Source organism: Eublepharis macularius, chromosome 4, assembly GCF_028583425.1.
Source record: "Eublepharis macularius isolate TG4126 chromosome 4, MPM_Emac_v1.0, whole genome shotgun sequence".
NCBI lineage: Eukaryota > Metazoa > Chordata > Lepidosauria > Squamata > Eublepharidae > Eublepharis > Eublepharis macularius.
The window spans coordinates 80988370-81006192 of record NC_072793.1 but is presented as its reverse complement, the minus strand read 5'-3'; positions in this window follow the sequence as shown (position 1 = coordinate 81006192).

The following is a 17823-nucleotide window of genomic DNA, read 5'->3' as shown; positions in this document are numbered from 1 at the left end:
GCAGCTTCCAACCATTCAATAAATGAGCTTATGTGGTAAATTGTAACCGAGGGCTCTGTAGCATAGCTATTCTTGTTAATTTAGTAGGCAAGCTGTACCTACAAGTCTCCAGTGAGTGCTTTAACAAAAAAATGTAACTATATACATTTATAATAAAGACTGCTCAGAGACTGAGTAGGTCCATGACACTCACTTATTGCTCCGGGCTGCTCCTATAGATCATGGCACAGTAGAGCCCCACGAACAGGGATTGAATTGCAACCACATTCACATTCCTGAGAGACTCAGAGCGGGACCACAAGTGACGCCTGACACAGGTTGGACACTAGTCAGCTTCCCTCAAGTTTTGATGGGAAATGTAGGCATCCTGGTCTTGCAGCTTGACTCTCTGACTGCTGTCCAATGGTCTTTTCAACTGTCACTTGTCCAACATTCCGCCGAGCTGCCTACATTTCCCATCAAAACTTGAGGGAAGCTGGCAAGTGTCCAACCTGTGTCAGGCGTCACTTGTGGTCCCGCTCTCATACAGTCGTGGCACTGTATACATGCCTGGACTTTCAGGACTCTCTATTTATCTGGTAGGATGCTGTATGAAAACATCTTTCCTTGAATGGAAGAATTTGTATATCTGTTCCAGTTCTGGATATTCCAGAGACAGTGAAGTGTTGTGGTCCTCACTCTTGTCAACAAAAATAATATATATATATAGATCTTTTCTTTTCAAGGTACTGCATCTGGCATCTAGCAGCCATTCAGATCTTGTATGGAGAACATGAGTTCAGAAGTCCAGTGTTTTTCCTGTAGACATACTATACTGTGACCTGCCTGCATACTTTAAGGTCTGGAAGACTAAAGGGAGGGGGAGGGGTTGTCTTAGGAGTATGTACATAGGAATACAGCATAATATCACTACTGAGAATAAATGGGTCGATTTCACCAGATTTGAATAAATTGCTTAATTTGGATTATTGGCTTGGAGTGCAATATTTTGATTTTGCAACATATGAGTATTTCTGTTTGGCATACATATTACAGGGGAGAGAAAAGGAGTAAGAGCAGAGGATATTAAAATGCCCAAGTCTTTCTTGCTTAGAGAATGCAATGTATAACTAATGTCAGTGGAAGGTGGAATACTGTATAGAATTTTTTTTTCTGACACACAAATATTCTAATTATTTCAGGGTTTTTTACAGTCAAATGACAGATAAGGTAAACTGCAAGAGTCCTTATATATGCTTTGAAAGTTAATTCTTTATGTTGAAATTTCTTTTAAGGTTTAAGCATTCTGTGAATTTCAACAGGGACAAGAGTGAATTCTGACAATTGGTTTGGGCAATATCTGGCAACTTCTCAAATCAAGAGGAGAAGTTGTGCAGAAAGTCCATTGCCCACAGTAGGATTCCATCTCTGTATCCTCCCCTTTTCCTATTCTGCCTGTCCTTGCCAAGCATTCATATTCTTTGGAAACCTGGATCATTAGAGAAACGTATTATCTACCTTATTATAATATTATAAGCCCAATATAAGCACATTTACTTAAATGAATATATATCAGGCCTGGATTCTGCTTGTGTCAATGACAAAAATCATACTGTTGCTTTTGTCCCAAACCATTGTGGCTTCTCCTTAATGAGAAAAAAAATGACTTACACATAAGTTTAGGGTACAGAAAATTAAGTAAGAAAGACTCCTTAATCTTTGGAATGTGGTGATGTTGCAATAAAAATTCTTGACAGTTTGGATTCCAGAAATGTCAGTGCAAACACTTCTGCCAAAAAACAGATTTTCTTCTTTACAGGAGCATTAATCCTTCTTTCCTCTCCCACAGCTAAAGAAGGTCCCAGCGGAGGGTTTATCACCATCACCAAAGATTAGATGCTGGGGTAGGGAATGGAGACGGGACAGAATTCTCTGGCCAGTACATAGTTCATATTTTGTTGTAGACTGTGAGTTGCTCAAAGAGGCAGTCTGAGTCCCCCCCCCCCCGGCCCAATGTTACAGGGTCAAGGGGCCTGGGATATTGAGAAATTACTACAGAGCAATGGTGGAACAAACAAGTTTCTCCCCAGTCACAACTTTGCTGCAGCAAACAGAAGAACACTGAGAGGAGGTTTGCCATAAAAGGGTTAGGTCAGTGACCTTGTTTCATGTACACACCTCCATGGACCGTTACACTGGCAAATGAAAGAAATCCAGTCCTGTCACTTGGGAGCTGGACGATAATAAAACTGGTTAAGCTTCAGTGCCTCTTGACCTATGTAATAGAGAAATCCTCTGCAAACTATGCCATACATCATAATTCTTTGGCAAAGCATTGATTCTCCATTGTGATTCCCGACACTACTGTCAATTCAGTTAATAAATGCTATGTCCTGCTACTGGACTGAAGGTAGCTATCCTGACACAGAGTTCTCTTAGCAACTCTAAAAATCTTGAGTCATACCATAGGTAGTGTTGCCAACTTCCAGATGGGGCCTGGTGATCTCCCAGAATTACAATTGATCTCCAGTCTTCAGACATTACTTCTGGAGAAAATGGCAGCTTCAGAGGGCTGACTCTATGGCATTATACTCCTCGTAGGTCCCTCCCCTCCCCAAACCTCACTATCCCCCAAGCTACATCAGTTCTCCAGGAATTTCCCAACTGGTAGTTGGCAACCCTGATTGAAGGAGAGTTAATTCTGTGGAAGAGAGGGAAAATTATAATTGTTTGATTCACCTGTATTGGAGTCCTCCACCTTTTTGAGTCTGTGGGCAACTTTGGAATTCTGACACAGGGTGGAGAGGGCAAGCACAGGAGATGGAGCCAACGGCAAGAGGCCAAGGTCATGCATAACTCTAGCAGTAACTCTGCAACATTTCAGGCAGAAACTCTGTTTAACAAGATACCTTTTAAAATGAGCATATTGTTTAAAAATATTTTCTTGCGCGCACACAGTTTTTCCTGCAGTCAAGCAGTGAAGATCCTTGTGCTGTCATAGCAGCTGCTGTCAAAGAAACATTTTAAAAATATGCCCAATCAGATCTCCAATGTCCATTCAGAATGGCCCTGCTCATTTTCAAAAAACACTTGTGCAGCAGGAAAGGTGTCAGAGGGTGCCCTGGCACCCACAGGCACAACACTTTGATCTATATGGACACCACAAGGCCTTGCCAGCATGCAAGGCTGCATGCTTAGCCAGGGGCAGTTCATCAGATACCCCAGTGCATTTACAATATGTTTAGAGTGACAGATCTTCACAGACTATCTACCTAGGATATAGGGATATGCTAAATCTGAATAGAAGAAATCAGCTTTCCTTTGTGATACCATAACCCATGAAATGCTGCTACTCTCCTTCTTTTGGGAATTCTGCTGAATGGCTGTCCTGAAATTGAAACCCTCAGATTAAAAACAACTTTGGATGTTAGGAAATGTGAGGTTACCAGGACTGTCTTGATTCCATACCCAGCATAGAAGCAAAATTGATACGGACCTAAGGAAGGATATGTTCAAGTATGTCCTATGCTACTCCATTACCACATGCTCAGCCATGAAACATGCCTACATCTAGCCAGATATTCTTTGCCTAGAACTAGGGTTGCCAGCCTCCAGGTGGTGACTGGAGATCTCCTGGAATTACAACTGATTTCCAGGTGACAGAGATCAGTTTCCCTGGAGAAAATGGCTGCTTTGGAGGGTGGACTCTGTGGCATTATACCATTCTGAGGCTCCTCCCTGTTGGAAGAAGGGACTGGCGATGTCTCTTGCTCAGGCCTTTAGGACTGCCAGCAGAGAAAAAGGAAGGCAACAACTATAGAGTCAGTTAGATAGATAGGCTGCTATCAGTCTCCTTCCTACCAGGGGAACTTCCTTTCTTCTCTTCTCTCCCCGTCCTCTCTCTCTTCTTCCCTGCATGCACCAGGAGAAGCGCCATGGTGTCTTCTGAGATGGCCTACTTTCAATCTAAAGCCATCCTAGCTAGTTAGATCAGTTACTAGTTCTTTCTCTCCACAAAACTTATGTAAATATATTTCTTTAGATAAATAAACAGTTATTGGTTCTCTAACTTGGATGAGAGCTTTCTGCATGCAGTTTGTTTAGTTAACGTGCCTTAACTAAAAACCAATACTCCCCTCCACAAATCCCAACCTCTTCAGGCTCCACCCCCCAAATCTCCCAAGAATTTCCCAACCTGAACCTGGCAACCCTACCTAGAACTGGGGTCAAATCCACATTACTCATTCTAAGTCGCATGTTCCCCGCATTCCCCACGCAATCCCGAGTGCCGGTCACATTACCTCATTAAACAGATGCATTTCATTTGCATTTCTCCCGAATATGTGGTCACAGGTTTTCAACGGGAGTTTCACGGTGGCTGTGAACGAGCAAATGCACAATTTACGTGGTTTTTTTAAAAACCACCCCCTTCCTGTCTCTCCGGCCGTTCCAAGAGTTCCTATTGGCTGATTCAACTTGCAAGTGCTCCGTAGTCTGCAAAAGACTGTTTTTGACTTCATAGCATTGGATTTATTGATTATGCTGTTTCTGAATCAAATCTGGTAGTTTGAAAAATCATTTTGGGGTGAATCCATCCTCAGAACGGACTCACAAAACTTCCTTTTTAACTGTTTTTTATTTTTTTTATTTTATATTACTGTAATATCGAAATTATGAAATATCGAAATAATGACACTCCAAGTAAGTGAAACTTCAGTAAAATTCAGGCACTGAACTGTCCTGCATAGGAAATGCCCACGAAAGCTTCCCACATGCTTCTAAATTTCCAAAAAAGAAACGGGAGAGAGCCATCAGTGCTGTCAGTGGGGGAAAGAGAGGCATCATTATCTTCAATGGTGTTTCTTTATAAGGCAAGATCGAAATAACGGAAAAGTGCGCTCAAAAAAATTTTAAAAAATGGGCGGGAAAAAAAGGTCCCGCCCAAAAAAGCGGTTTTCGAGCAGCCGTGTGACTGGAGGGACGCGCGAGAAAGACGGATTGGAAGCAGGAATGTGAATGAAGAGGGAAAAATCGTGGATTGGAGGCAAACGGAAGATATCCGATAAACATGCGGGTAATGGGTGAATGTGATTTGACCCGGGTTTTGCTTTGTTCTATGCGGAGGCCTACTTCCTTCAGGGTAGGTGAACATACCCCCTTACCCAAGGAAACACTAATTATTCTAGCAGGAAGCTAGAGAAATCTTGCCTGAATTGCTTTCAAAAACTAAGTATGGCAAAAGTGTTTTCCTGTAGAGGCCATCACAGGCAAACTCTAAGGATCACAAGCTGAAAATTCTCCAAGAAAATGGAAGTAGCGCTAAAATGTTGGAGCAGGCTACAAAAGATTTCTCCTCCAGCTGGGACATGCTAATCTATCCTCTTCCTAGAATAATTCCATTGGATAAAACATCAGTAGATAGATCTGTATCAGCATTGCTGGTTTCATTTCTGAGGTCTAGTTTGAGTTTTTCCAGTTTTTTGGCCAGAGATCATGTCAGGAAAGAGAAAGCAAACATGGATACCACAAAAAACAATAAACTGCCTCCAGATCTCTGTACCCAGCTAGCTGTACCCAGCTACCATTCCCTCAAAACTATCCTGTTTCATGAATCATGACCCACAAGGAAGCCTCATTTCAGAAGGAGATGAAGTTAGTCAAAGTATCATAGCCGACTAATAAGTCATGGTCAGTATTTTGATGGCTAGTGCTGTCACCTCTGATCACATGTTTATGCCCCCAGATCTGCAAAAGACAGAACAGTCTAGATGCTGCCCCACAGTGACCAACTACTTCTCCAATGACGCTTTCTACAAGCCTTTGTTTCCTCTCTCCACAACCAGCTTGGACTGAGTTCCAACCCTCTTAATCTTTTTGTACTGTTAAGTAATTATTATTGAATTTGTGTTCCTTCAACCTCATGCTGAGCGCACCAGCCACATCCTGTGTTTCTAATTAGTTATATGAACCCCAGGAATTTCTGTGCCTAGAAACAGACAGACAGCTTGTCAGCCTTCCCACATGATCAATGAAAATGATCAACTGGGGAAAGATTTGCAATAAATCCCCTTACAGAAATGCAAGTTATTGGCTGTTGCAGAAGGGTCAAGGCCTAAGTGCTCCATAAAACTTAATTTCTCTCCCTCTCTCAACACTGCCTCATCTTGTCAACATTCTGATTATACAGTTCCTGAATTATTGCTTTGAGCCTTTTGGCAGGGAATGTGCTGTATCAGCATTCCTATCCCATGGAATCCCATGTCTCTACAGGAAGCCAGTCCCAGGAATTAACGTAAATGTTTAAGAAATTACCAAGACTCCTGTAGAACCTGAAACACTATTGTATTGGGTGAAGGCATAAAAACATGCCACTATAGCACAGCACAATGAAGTAGGCTCTGCTCACAAAGGTTTATGCATAAACCACAACTAGCTTTTAAGATGCTCGAGGCTGAGCCCCTTGGCATTGCTGCATGTCTGTTTTCCTTCAGTCTCCAATCGGGAGACTTGGGAGCACGGCCATCACAGTCCCCAGCAATCCTCTCAGACTGCACGTCCAGCCAAACTCTAGGAGCATTCTCCCGCAGGCAACCATTCGACCTGTGAGTCTGTCTCGCTTGCAAGCAAGCAGTGCAAGGTATGGCTCAACCTGCCTCCAAAAGGCTCCTAGGAGCAGTGTGCACAAGCTGGACAAAGGGAGTTCGCAACCTGAGTCCAGGCATCCCCTTCATGTTTGGCAGTTCAATAAAGTCTGTGTTGTTCCACAACTCTCTATTTTCTGTTTGCTTGTGTGTGGATGACAGTAGCTCAGTGCCCCTCACTGTGTCAACTCCCCCCTATCTGTCATTTCCCCATAGAGGTGCTGCATCACACATCCCAGATGATGGTCTCTGGCTCAGGAATGGTAATGGTGGGGTGGCTCCCGAAGGTTTTTCATGTGCCACTGGACCTGCTTTGTTCTGCTGGGCAACGGAACAGTGGTCCAGTGGCACCTTGGAGACTGAGCTCACACTTATCTCCCCACGCCACTTCCCCCATTGCACATACTTGAAGGGTTGACCAAGACTGTGTGTGGCTGCTTTAGGGGTGTCCCATACTCTCCCACTGCACTGCGGGGTCTGATAAGCCATGCAGATGGTTAGTGCATGGGGGGGGGGGATCCAATGTCAATGATAGCACACTGCTGCTGTGGATGCAGCAGAGGAGGAGTTGTACAACCACATGCCAGCCAAGTAGATGGATCTGAGCCATGCTGATTTGTGTAAAATTCTCTGCCTGACCTCATGTTGTAGGTGGAGACATGAGAGTTGCAACGGTGTCTGCTGCCTGCTGGCATATATCTTGGGGACCTCCTATCTTGGCTATGGGGGTTGGGAGGTGGTCCTGCATGTCAGGGGCTCTGAGTTCAAGATTGGTTAAGGTCTTTGGGGTCCTTTTCTATTTTTTCTTTTCCCAGGGAAGGGTGTGTGGGGCTCATGCATTGCTATTTGCGAGCAATTGGCACTTTTGCTGCCAGTCTGGCCATTGCCAGCAATGAGGTGGGTGTCCTGTCTGCCACTTGGGTATGTGTCCCTTCCGGGCTGGGGAGGGGGCTCTCAAACCCAGTGCCTCTGTAGGGGTGCTGCTGTCACAGGGTCTTTCCAACCTGTCTGCTGGTTCTAAGGGGGGGAAGTGGCATTAAGAGGCAGTGGCCACAGAATGCAGCCAGAGATTGGCTCCATCTGTAGCTGCCACTCATGGAGACTTCATCTGTAGCTGCTACTCATGGATGTGATTGGTGGATGCTGCCAGAGTTTCTATGGAGACTGGAGAGCTTGCTCCGCTGCCTATGCCTGGCTGAGTTTGCCAGTTGGTGTATCTCCATGTCAAAAGTCCTTAGGAAGCAGTTTTGTGGGCATCTGGCTGAGGCAGTCACAGTGCCCCTTAGAATTGTGCTGCAAGTCCATCAAAATCTTAACAAGAATATACCTACAAATACGGAAAATAAAACAATAATCCACAGACTGGAAACGCTAAGTCTAGATTTCAATTCCAAAACATGGAGACATCAAGGACTGCAGCAACTATTGAACCATCACATTAATTTTCCATGTGGTGCTCAAAATTTTACAAAAAGACCCTTACCATATGTGGAACAAGAAATGTCAGTGTTCACGTTGGATTTGAAAAAGGAAGAGGCGCTAGTGATCATATTGCGAATTTACGAAGGTTAATGGAGCACACAAGAGAACTTCAATAGAAAACAAGTTTGTGTTACACAGTTTACTGCAAAGCTTTCGACTGTGTAGATCATGAAAAGATTTCAAGGGTTTTTAAAGAAACGGATATGCCACATCTGATTGTTTTGATGCACTGCAGGGGGAAAGCAGCTCCTTCCTGGATGCCCAGGGGGGATATTTTTCCCCAGAGGGTGTCAAAAAGCAGAATTCAAACACGAAAGAATCCTCACTTGCCAGGGTAGGAACACCACAACCAGCCTCTTTACTAACCCACAGCTCAAGACCAAGAGTCAAGCCCCAAGTTCTCTGGGTATTAGCAAACAGAAATCAACCTTGCAAGATAGGCATTTTGCAGGCTGAGTCCAGAAAGAAATTACTTCTATAGCTTATGGAAAAATGGCAAAGGTACTGGATTTAGACTGAAGCAGTAACAACTCAATAACTCCTCACAAGTATAATTAATAAAGCTTATTAAAGGAAGTGCAAAATGCAAACCATAAAAGTTATAGAAGTGTGCAATCAGGAGGCACAAAATAACAGGCTAAATAGTTAAACTTACATACACTTGACATTTGCAAACCTAAACCAGATGTTACCTTTCAAGAAGGTCCTGCAACTGCGTGATAATGTCACTTCTGGTGACGTCACCGTGCAGGCGCAGGAGTGTGCATGTGCTTCACAGCGGGCCAATATGGGCCTCAAACGGGCCCAATTCATCCCATTTGGGGCCCAAATTGGCTTGCAGCGAAGCACGGAAGTGCTCTTGGGGCAGAGCGATGACATCACTGACGTCATCGCACTGCCCCAGAAGCATGCCTGGGAGGCCCATTCCCATGCCTTTCTCCCCTGCTGGCCAGGTAAATGGAGGCAGGAGGCAGAGGGTGAAAGTGAGGGATACCCCAGCCCCACTGGGGGAATAGGATCCCTAACTAAGATACACATTTTTAAGGCCAGCCACCAGCAGTGTGGCCTGAATAGCTTAACCATACATAGAAGGGCCTAACCTGTGATGACATGCTCTGCAGTTGCCTGTCTCCACAGGGGGAAGGAAAACCTAATCACTCCACTTCCATAATGACATGCATTAAGGAGATGGAATGCAAATGCTAGCCTCTCTAACACTCTGTCCTTGAGAGTTACTGGGGTGGCGCACCTGCAGTGCCGTCTCATCCTCTTATCTGCCTGAGAACTGGCAGTGCCATCTCTGTGCCAGCCTGCCCCCCAGAAGCTTCTGTTTCCCCAGAGCTAATAAATCTAACTGCATTCATTCTAGGCCAAAAAGCCTGAACCAAAGTGTTTGAAAGGACCAAGAAACAAGTTGGGCAAGTGAGTTTCTTGACATATACAACCTATACTCTGAGCAAAAGGCCACTATTAGGAAAGAATATAGAGAAACAGAATGGTTTCCAATTGGCAAAGCTGTCAGGCAAGAATGTATATTGTCTCCTTATCTGTTCATTGTATATGCAGAACATATAAGGAATGCTGGATTAGACTTAGATGAAGGAGGAGTGAAAATTGGTGGAAGGAACATTAGCCACTTGAGATATGCTGATGACACCACATTACTGGCAGAAAATAGTATGGACGTGAAAGGACTACTAATGAAGGAGAAAATGCCAAAGCAGAATTACAACTGAACATCAAGAAGACAAAAGTCATGAAGGAATTACACAGTTTTAAGGTTGACAATAAAGAAACCGAATTTGTTCAAGATTTTCTATTCCTTGACTCGATCATCAGCCGAGGGAGACTGCAATCAAGAAACCAGAAGGAAACTGAGACTTGGAAGGGCAGTCATGAAGGAACTAGAAAAGCTGGAGAAGGGCATGTGGATGATGCACAAAACATCAGCATTCCTGGTGGCCATGGCAGTGGCACTCCTAGCTGCACTCACCACCCAGTACCATCAGGAAAAGGATATGCAGGCGCTGTGGGCAGCTGTGGCCACAGTGCCTGCAGGCCCAAAGGAGGGGCACACAGGCAGGTGGGGGCATGTGGGTGGGAGGATAAGAAGGAAAGCCTGGTAGTGAGCATGGGGTGCCCCTGAGTACTTTCTGCCCAGGCCCCGCCCCCCCCCCCAAATCTGGAACTAGCCCTGCCCTGGACCACCAAAAAGACAAATCAGTGGGTTCTAGATCAAATCAATCTTGAATTCTCCCTAGAAATTAAAATGACTAAGCTGAGGCTATCTTACTTTGGTCACATCATGAGAAGACAAAACTCACTGGAAAAGGCAATAATGCTCGGAAAGGTTGAAAGCAGTAGGAAAACAGGACAACCCAGCATGGGATGGGTTGACTCAGTAAAAGAAGTCGTGGCCTTTGGTCTGCAAAACCCGAGCAAGGTTGTTAATGATAGGACATTTTGGAGGTCATTAATTCATAGGTCCACCATACAACAGAAGTGACTTGATGGCACATAACACATGCATTTCCTGTTGATTTTAAACAGGGTCAAAGCATTCACCATGTCATTTGTTCCTTACCTTAAATGGCCTCAGGAAGCTGCTATTTCCCCCACTGGAGAAATGCATAGCTCATCAATACATGCAAGTTTCCCCAACGAATTAAAATAGTGGCTCCAGGGGCATTTCAGTTTCGAAAAATGGTACTGTTGATGGCTTAGGCCTCCTCTTTCATTATTCAAAACTGGCACTCCACACATCTGAGAACTCCGTTCTAACCCACAAGGCTCTCAACACATGTCTGATTAATAGGAGTGGGGTAGAAGTATGGAAGGCACAGGGAATTTCTAATATATGAATTTGCCCCCCAAAGCACTCCACAGCAAGTAGAAATAGGTGATTTAGTAGGATTCTTATAACAATTTTTGAAACAGTATTTAGACACGCAAAGCACCTTTGCTGTGGGTGTTAGCTGTCAGAGTTGGTTTTAAAATAGAGGAAAGGTTAAACAAACCCAGAGATATTTTGGTAACATTTCTGTTCTTAAGAGTGAAGGATACAATTTTAACAAGAGTATAGAATGGCAAAAAAAACCTGTCAATTGAAAAAAAAGTGCCATTAATCCTTAATGACTTACTTCCAGAAACACTGTTAAAGAGATGAAAATTTCAACTTTTGACATAAGGAATAATTGGAATATCCCCTTTCAGCTGAATATGTATATCCGGAATAAATGGAAAGTGCTTAAAACTTTGCAGGAAGCACATTAGTCAAAGTGTTAGACAAAGTGCAGGATACACATTGTTTACTTAAGGTTCATTCATTGGTTTGTCCTCTTCTTTTCATTTGTAGCTTACAAATAAAGATGTCACAATTGACAATAATATCAAAGTCAAGGAATTACATTCACCATTTTTTACAAAAATAACAAATATGGAAGTTTGTAAAAGAGGAAACAAATCTTTTGTTTGCAAGAAACTTGTATTTTAAAAGGTGAGAGATTTTTAGATTAATGAGTGGGTGAAGTTTCCATCATGTCCAACAGGAGTAGGGGGACACACAGTAACAATTTTGAAATTTAAAAAAATGGAAGCAAAATATATTCTGAATAAAGGAAAATATGTGATGGCTACTGCCATGATAGGCAGGGCTTTTTTTCTGGGAAAAGAGGTGGTGGAACTCAGTGGGTTGCACTCAGAGAAAATGGTCACATGGCCGGTGGCCCCGCCTCCTGATCTCCAGACAGAGGGGAGTTTAGATTGCCCTCCGCGCCGCTTGGCAGCGCGGAGGGCAATCTAAACTCCCCTCTGTCTGGAGATCAGGGGGCGGGGCCACCGGCCATGTGACCATTTTCAAGAGGTGCCAGAACTCCGTTCCACTGCATTCCTGCTGGAAAAAAAGCCCTGGACATAGGCCTTTTTATATTAAACTGACCTGTGATTCACTTTTTCAGATCCAGCATTTGTTCTAACTAACATCTTAAGAGGAAAGTTGTTCTAGCTGTTTGGTACCATCATAAAAACCAGAGACATGAGAGATGAGGAGAAGAAGGAGAACATGACCAGGGAGAGGAGGCACTGGCTATGGCATTTCAGAAAGACTAGCTTTAACGAAGTGAACTCCCCCTGCCCCAAGGATATAAAAAGGTTTTGTGGCCTTTTGTGTGTATGGTTCAGGGGGTGGAAAATTGAGGGTACTAAAGGGCAGGCTTGCCTTCACCTTTCCAAGCACTGGATACCCATCCCAGCAGGTGATGCCTCAGGTACTATTCAAGAACTCAAAAGGGACAGTTAGATATTAGAATTCTGGATTTTTTGTTTTCTTTCTCTTATTAGCTGTAGCTTTGTGCACTGCTTCTTCCATATATATTTTTGTGCTCTATGTATTTTACTAGTCTTTTGTACTATAATAAAGATCTTTCTTTGGTCAAGACAAGTTGTATCATGCTTCACCCATGAGACTTCTGCTCAGCTACTTGCTCGAACTCTGCACACACTCAGAGTCTCGCTAGCTTTCCCAATAGCTGGTGAAGAATCAAGCTTGATTCAGTTGTGGGGGGAGTGGCAGCTCTACCAGAGGAACCTCAGACTGAGAGGGAGGGAGAAGCCTCCTCTCCCGATCATAACAGCTATAGACCCATATTTTGATTGAGATGTTACTAGCACACATATGTATGATCCACATGAGAGGCAAGGACAGTACTAAGTATAGATAATTCATGAAACAATTTGAATTACTTACCTGGATGATCCAACTAGCCCAATCTCATCAGATCCTGGAATCTAAGATAGGTCATCTTGGGTTAGTGTACTTTGTAACCTCTACAGGGTCACCATAAGTCGGCTGCAACTTGACAGCATCTTACAATCCAGTTATATATAACTTCTAATAAATAAACTATAGAATCTCTTCTTAACTTTTTATGGCACTAGATAGAAAGTATTTGACTGATAAGTGGACATTTATAAATCCAATTCAAAGGGAGCATATATTTTTTTCTTCTTTGTGCAGATTTTATTTTAGAACTGATTTCTCTTTAGAGCCTCTGGCAATATTGACTCAAACACAGGCATTTTTTACAATGAGGTTAACATGTGCTAACCACAATCTTGCTGTCATTCGGTGCCAGGAGACAACATAATGAACCCCTGGATACTATGTGACCATTGAGCTGGGATGCTAGGAAAGCCTATATTTATGGAAAACAAATAAACATTTTGCCAGGCAAGGGGTGGGGTGTAAAGTCAAGGGAGAAAATATGTATGTCAAATGTATGACTACTGTTATAACACTGCCTGGCCACTGTGATCAAGTGGCTAAAGGTGAACAAATTGAAATTGACCCCTAACAAGACTGAGCCAATGCTGTTCAGGAAGGCTGAGGCCTCGGAGGGCACTGTGCAGCCCATCTTTGATGGGTTTTAGCTGACCCTGGCTGACAGTTAAGAGTCTGGGAGTTATACATGACCCAGCAATATTACTGGAGAAGGCAACCCTTTGACATCATCCCACTACTGCTTGCAGAACTACAACAGAGGAGGGATCAAAGGAAGCACAAACACGCACGCACACACATGCATACACTGTAGTAGACCATCATGGTGCAAGCTGAAGGAGCCCTGAGACAAGGACACTCCAGGTAGCTCTTCAGAGGTGGGTTGCAGCCAGCCGTTCTCCAGCCACGTTTCCTTCTGCCAGGGGGATACACCTGGAAGAAACGATGGCTACTCTGACCACATCACCAGCCTCCTGCAGTTCACTTTGCAGAGGCAGGCCTGACAGAAGGTCAAAACCTCTTCTGCACAAGGGCTTGGTGGTTGTTTCTGGGTTCTTGGGGGAAGAATGAGGGGGCTCAGGAGAACCAACCTCCAACCAGGCAAAGGGAATGTAGACATTAAGACAGCAACAAGGAAACATACCACTATCCCAGAAAGCATATAGTCTCCTCAGTATTTAGGGATGCCAATTTCCAGGTGGGGCCTGGAGAATTCCAGGAATTACTGCTGATCTCCAGGCTACAAAGCTCAGTTCCTCTAGAGAAAGTGGCTGATTTGGAGGCTGGACTTTTTGGCATTATATCCGGCTGAGGTCCTTCCTCTCCTCCAACCCACCCTCCCCAGGCTCCACCCCCAAATCTCCAGGAATTTCCCAATCTACAGTTGGTAACACTATAAATTGCTTAAGGGGAAAATGCATCCATGTGGCCAACAAGAGTCATCTCCCCAAACGAAATGTTGGCAATAATGCAAAGCTCACCTTTTTGACAGCAACAACCTGGTTAGCGGAAAAACAGAAAGTAGAAGGTAGAGGAGAACCCGCAACACGCACTCAGGTGCAGTCCCCTAACTATACACCAAACTGGGCGCACAGCTGACAAACATAGCATAGGGCATAGAAATAACCCAGAAGCCCTGGGCATTGAAACCAGCCAGCCGTATGTACCTGCGCAGCGAGGACTGAAGAGAAAAAAGCATGACATGATGGAAATGCACAGACCTGGAAGGGGCACCAAGCACTGCTGAGGTTTTGCACCACCAAATACTTGGTGTTCCTTTGGAGAAAGACTTGTTTAAGATGAAGGACATCTCCTTAAGTTGCAGAAAGGCTTCAGACTCTGCTCAGTGGGCAGGGAGGATACAGGCCAATATCTGTACATTTAAGCATTTAAAAAAATTGTAATCAGTGCTGTATTACTCCATTCAGATTATCACATAACCTTACCTACAGTTTTAGGCCTATATTCTGACTTTGCCCTTTGATTTGAATCCTAAAGAAATTCTGTTAAACGAAAGTGATGTGATATTAACTAATAATAAATCTTCTTACTTTATTAGCATACTTTATTTGAAATCATTTGAATGCAAATATATTGAGAGATGCTTGGGTTTCATTAGGCTTTCAAACAACTAACAATATAATGATAAAGGTTGTCCATATGTATTCTTTTTTATATTATATTTCCTATATTATATTGTTCTATTATTTCCTATATTATGTTCTATATTATTCCATACTATATTTGATATTTGTTTCTTTCTTTCTTTTTCAGAGAAATCAAGCTAACTAGCCAGCTGGTCCAGGAGATTCACAGCGTATTCACAGTTAGACACAATGAGTCTAAACTGAAGGGACTGCACAGAATTGCACTGCTATTCATGGGTCTCCCGACATCTCATCTAGTTCATCTAATGATGACCTCTCTGGAATTTGTCCATTTAAAAAACAGTAAGCCTCAGTGAGAATTAAACACTGTTTGCAGAATTTCTTTCTTTCTATTAAAAACATTTGTATGCTGCCTTTCTACCCGACTAGGGCTCTCGTGGTAAACAATTAAAAAGACATTCAAACAAGCCTTTCAAAACAATACATATGTTAAATCAAAAAGTTTAAACAATCAAGGAGGAGGGTCAGCAAAGTTCCCCCGGATGAAACAGAGAAGTCCTGACCTTCAGGTGGAAGACAATGGTCTCTCCCTGGAGAGAGAATTCCATACTTTGGGGGCCACAGCTGAGAGAGCCCTATGAACAGTGAATAGCTGGATATTGCATGTTTACTATGCTTAAGGGATTTTGAAATGTAGGGATAATATAGTAAATAGCTACTTTCCAGGTTTTTTCTTGAACACTTGTGACTGAGCCTCAGTTATCAGAGGAAGAAATTATTTATTGAACCCATACCACTTCTTCTAACTTTAAATTGGGAGTATATGATTTATTGATATTTTAAAGAAGAAAAACTTCAGCTTTGGGCAAATTTGGGGATAAAGTTTTCTTTGTTTGTATACATAACAGTATCTGGGATCAAAAGTTTCATAAAAGGGCCTGGTCAGTAAAACAGCAAAAGGAAGGTGACCTTTAAGCCTTTAAATCTGGACTTAGATTTAATACAAGATTTATTTTTGCTACATATAAAATTACTAACTGCCCCTGTTCAGTATGGTAAAAGTTGCAACTCCCAAAAGTACAGTGTTAATCTTGATTCTATGTGGCAGATGCTATGAACACATTTTGAGTCTGAGAGATGTCTGTCACATAGCTTTTTAGCTAGATTTTCAGATCTGTGCTTCTCAGAAAGCTGTACAGGGGAGACAATTTTTTTCTCAAGCATTCTCTCTCCATTTTAAGACATCTGTTTGAGCCTGTGTGCACATATCACCAAATGTTTATAACATTCATTGAAATGCTTCACAGTCATACTCCAGAAAGGCAGAAATTATACTACATGTTGCTAAAGAAATCTTCCCTTTTAGCACAACAATGCAATTAATTTAGCAGTCTTAGCCAAGCTCTGGAGAAAATTGCACACAGATGCAATAAGGAGCTATTGTGGTAGAATAATGTGGCAGAGTCCTGTGCCAGCAAACTGTACATGAGCCAACAGTGTCATGCTGAAGTACAAACAGGTTATCAGTTCCAACAAGTTTAGAGCAGTAATGGTACCACTCTAGTCATCATTTGGGAAGACTTCATTGGGGGGTCCCCTTTTCAATTCTAGATGCTGCAGTTCAAGGAGCAAGAGGGGAAAGATTCAAAGAATTGCAGTGGGTAAGGAGAAAAAAAGAAGCCTAATAGGAAAAAAGAAAACAGAAGAAATGGAATGCGTGTAGCATAGTCTTAATAGCTTTCTATTCTACATATCACTATCTTCTTCATTAATATGACTGAGAGAGCGAGACTGGCAGAGAGACAGCAACAGAAGTGTTTGGGAGTATCTGTAAACCTAAACAAACATTTAATATTGTATATAATCTCAGATGCCTTTTTGTAGTAATGTACTGATAAATATAAATAATTAAACCTATTTTTAAATATCAAGGTTTTGACAGGACTTAGCTTAACAAGATGCTTTTTGTAAACATCTCCCCTACAACAGAGTTCTAGATGGCCTACACAGTTCTCCCTTTTGATCTTCACATCAGTCCTCCAACATCAATTAAGCTGAGATGGAGTGAATGGTCCAAAGTCACCTAGTAAACTTCATGTCTGAGTGTGGATTTGAACCCTAGTCTCCTAGTTCTAGGTTCTTGATCAGCTTCTGTTGCCAAGTAGGCCCCCTCTCCTGCTTTAAGGCCTGCCATGGACTGTGTTAAAGTTTCCTGCATCACTGTTTTACTGCTGCACAAGGATTGCCCTGCACGTGTGGGTTCTAATACACGTGTCAGTTTCCTGCCTGCTTGTTGATTACCTTGCAGCTACAATAGACTGTGTAGTTCCCTGACTCCATGTTTGGTTAACTGCACAAAGGACTCTCTTCCTGGGCAGCCCTGCCTAGACCTATATCTGGACTTCCCAGTGTGTGTTTGGACTTTGTTACAAGTGTGCCCCGTGCCTGCGTTGCCATCTGCCATGGACCCTGCTTTGGACTGTGTTTTACGTGCTGTTCCCCCTGCCTCCATGGAAGCCTACCTCACATGGGCCCAAGCTGCTGCTAGCAGCCGGGCGCCTGCCGGGGAAACCTCCAGCGAGCCTGGCTAGGCGCTCCCTGGTCAGTTCCCGCCTGGAGCCTCCTGCGGGCTGGGCCCCGAGCCTGCCCTCGCCACCGGGCAGCCTGCTATCCAGCCCCAGCTATGCCCAGCCGGCATCCATGTTCTCAGGCAGCCAGAAGACCCAGGGAAGAAGACTGCTTTGAGAAGCCATTTCGGCGAAGCGGGCACACCACGTCCGCAGCGAGAGTACCTCGCCCCGCTCTGCATATCTTAGGAGCCGCCCCGGAGAAGGAA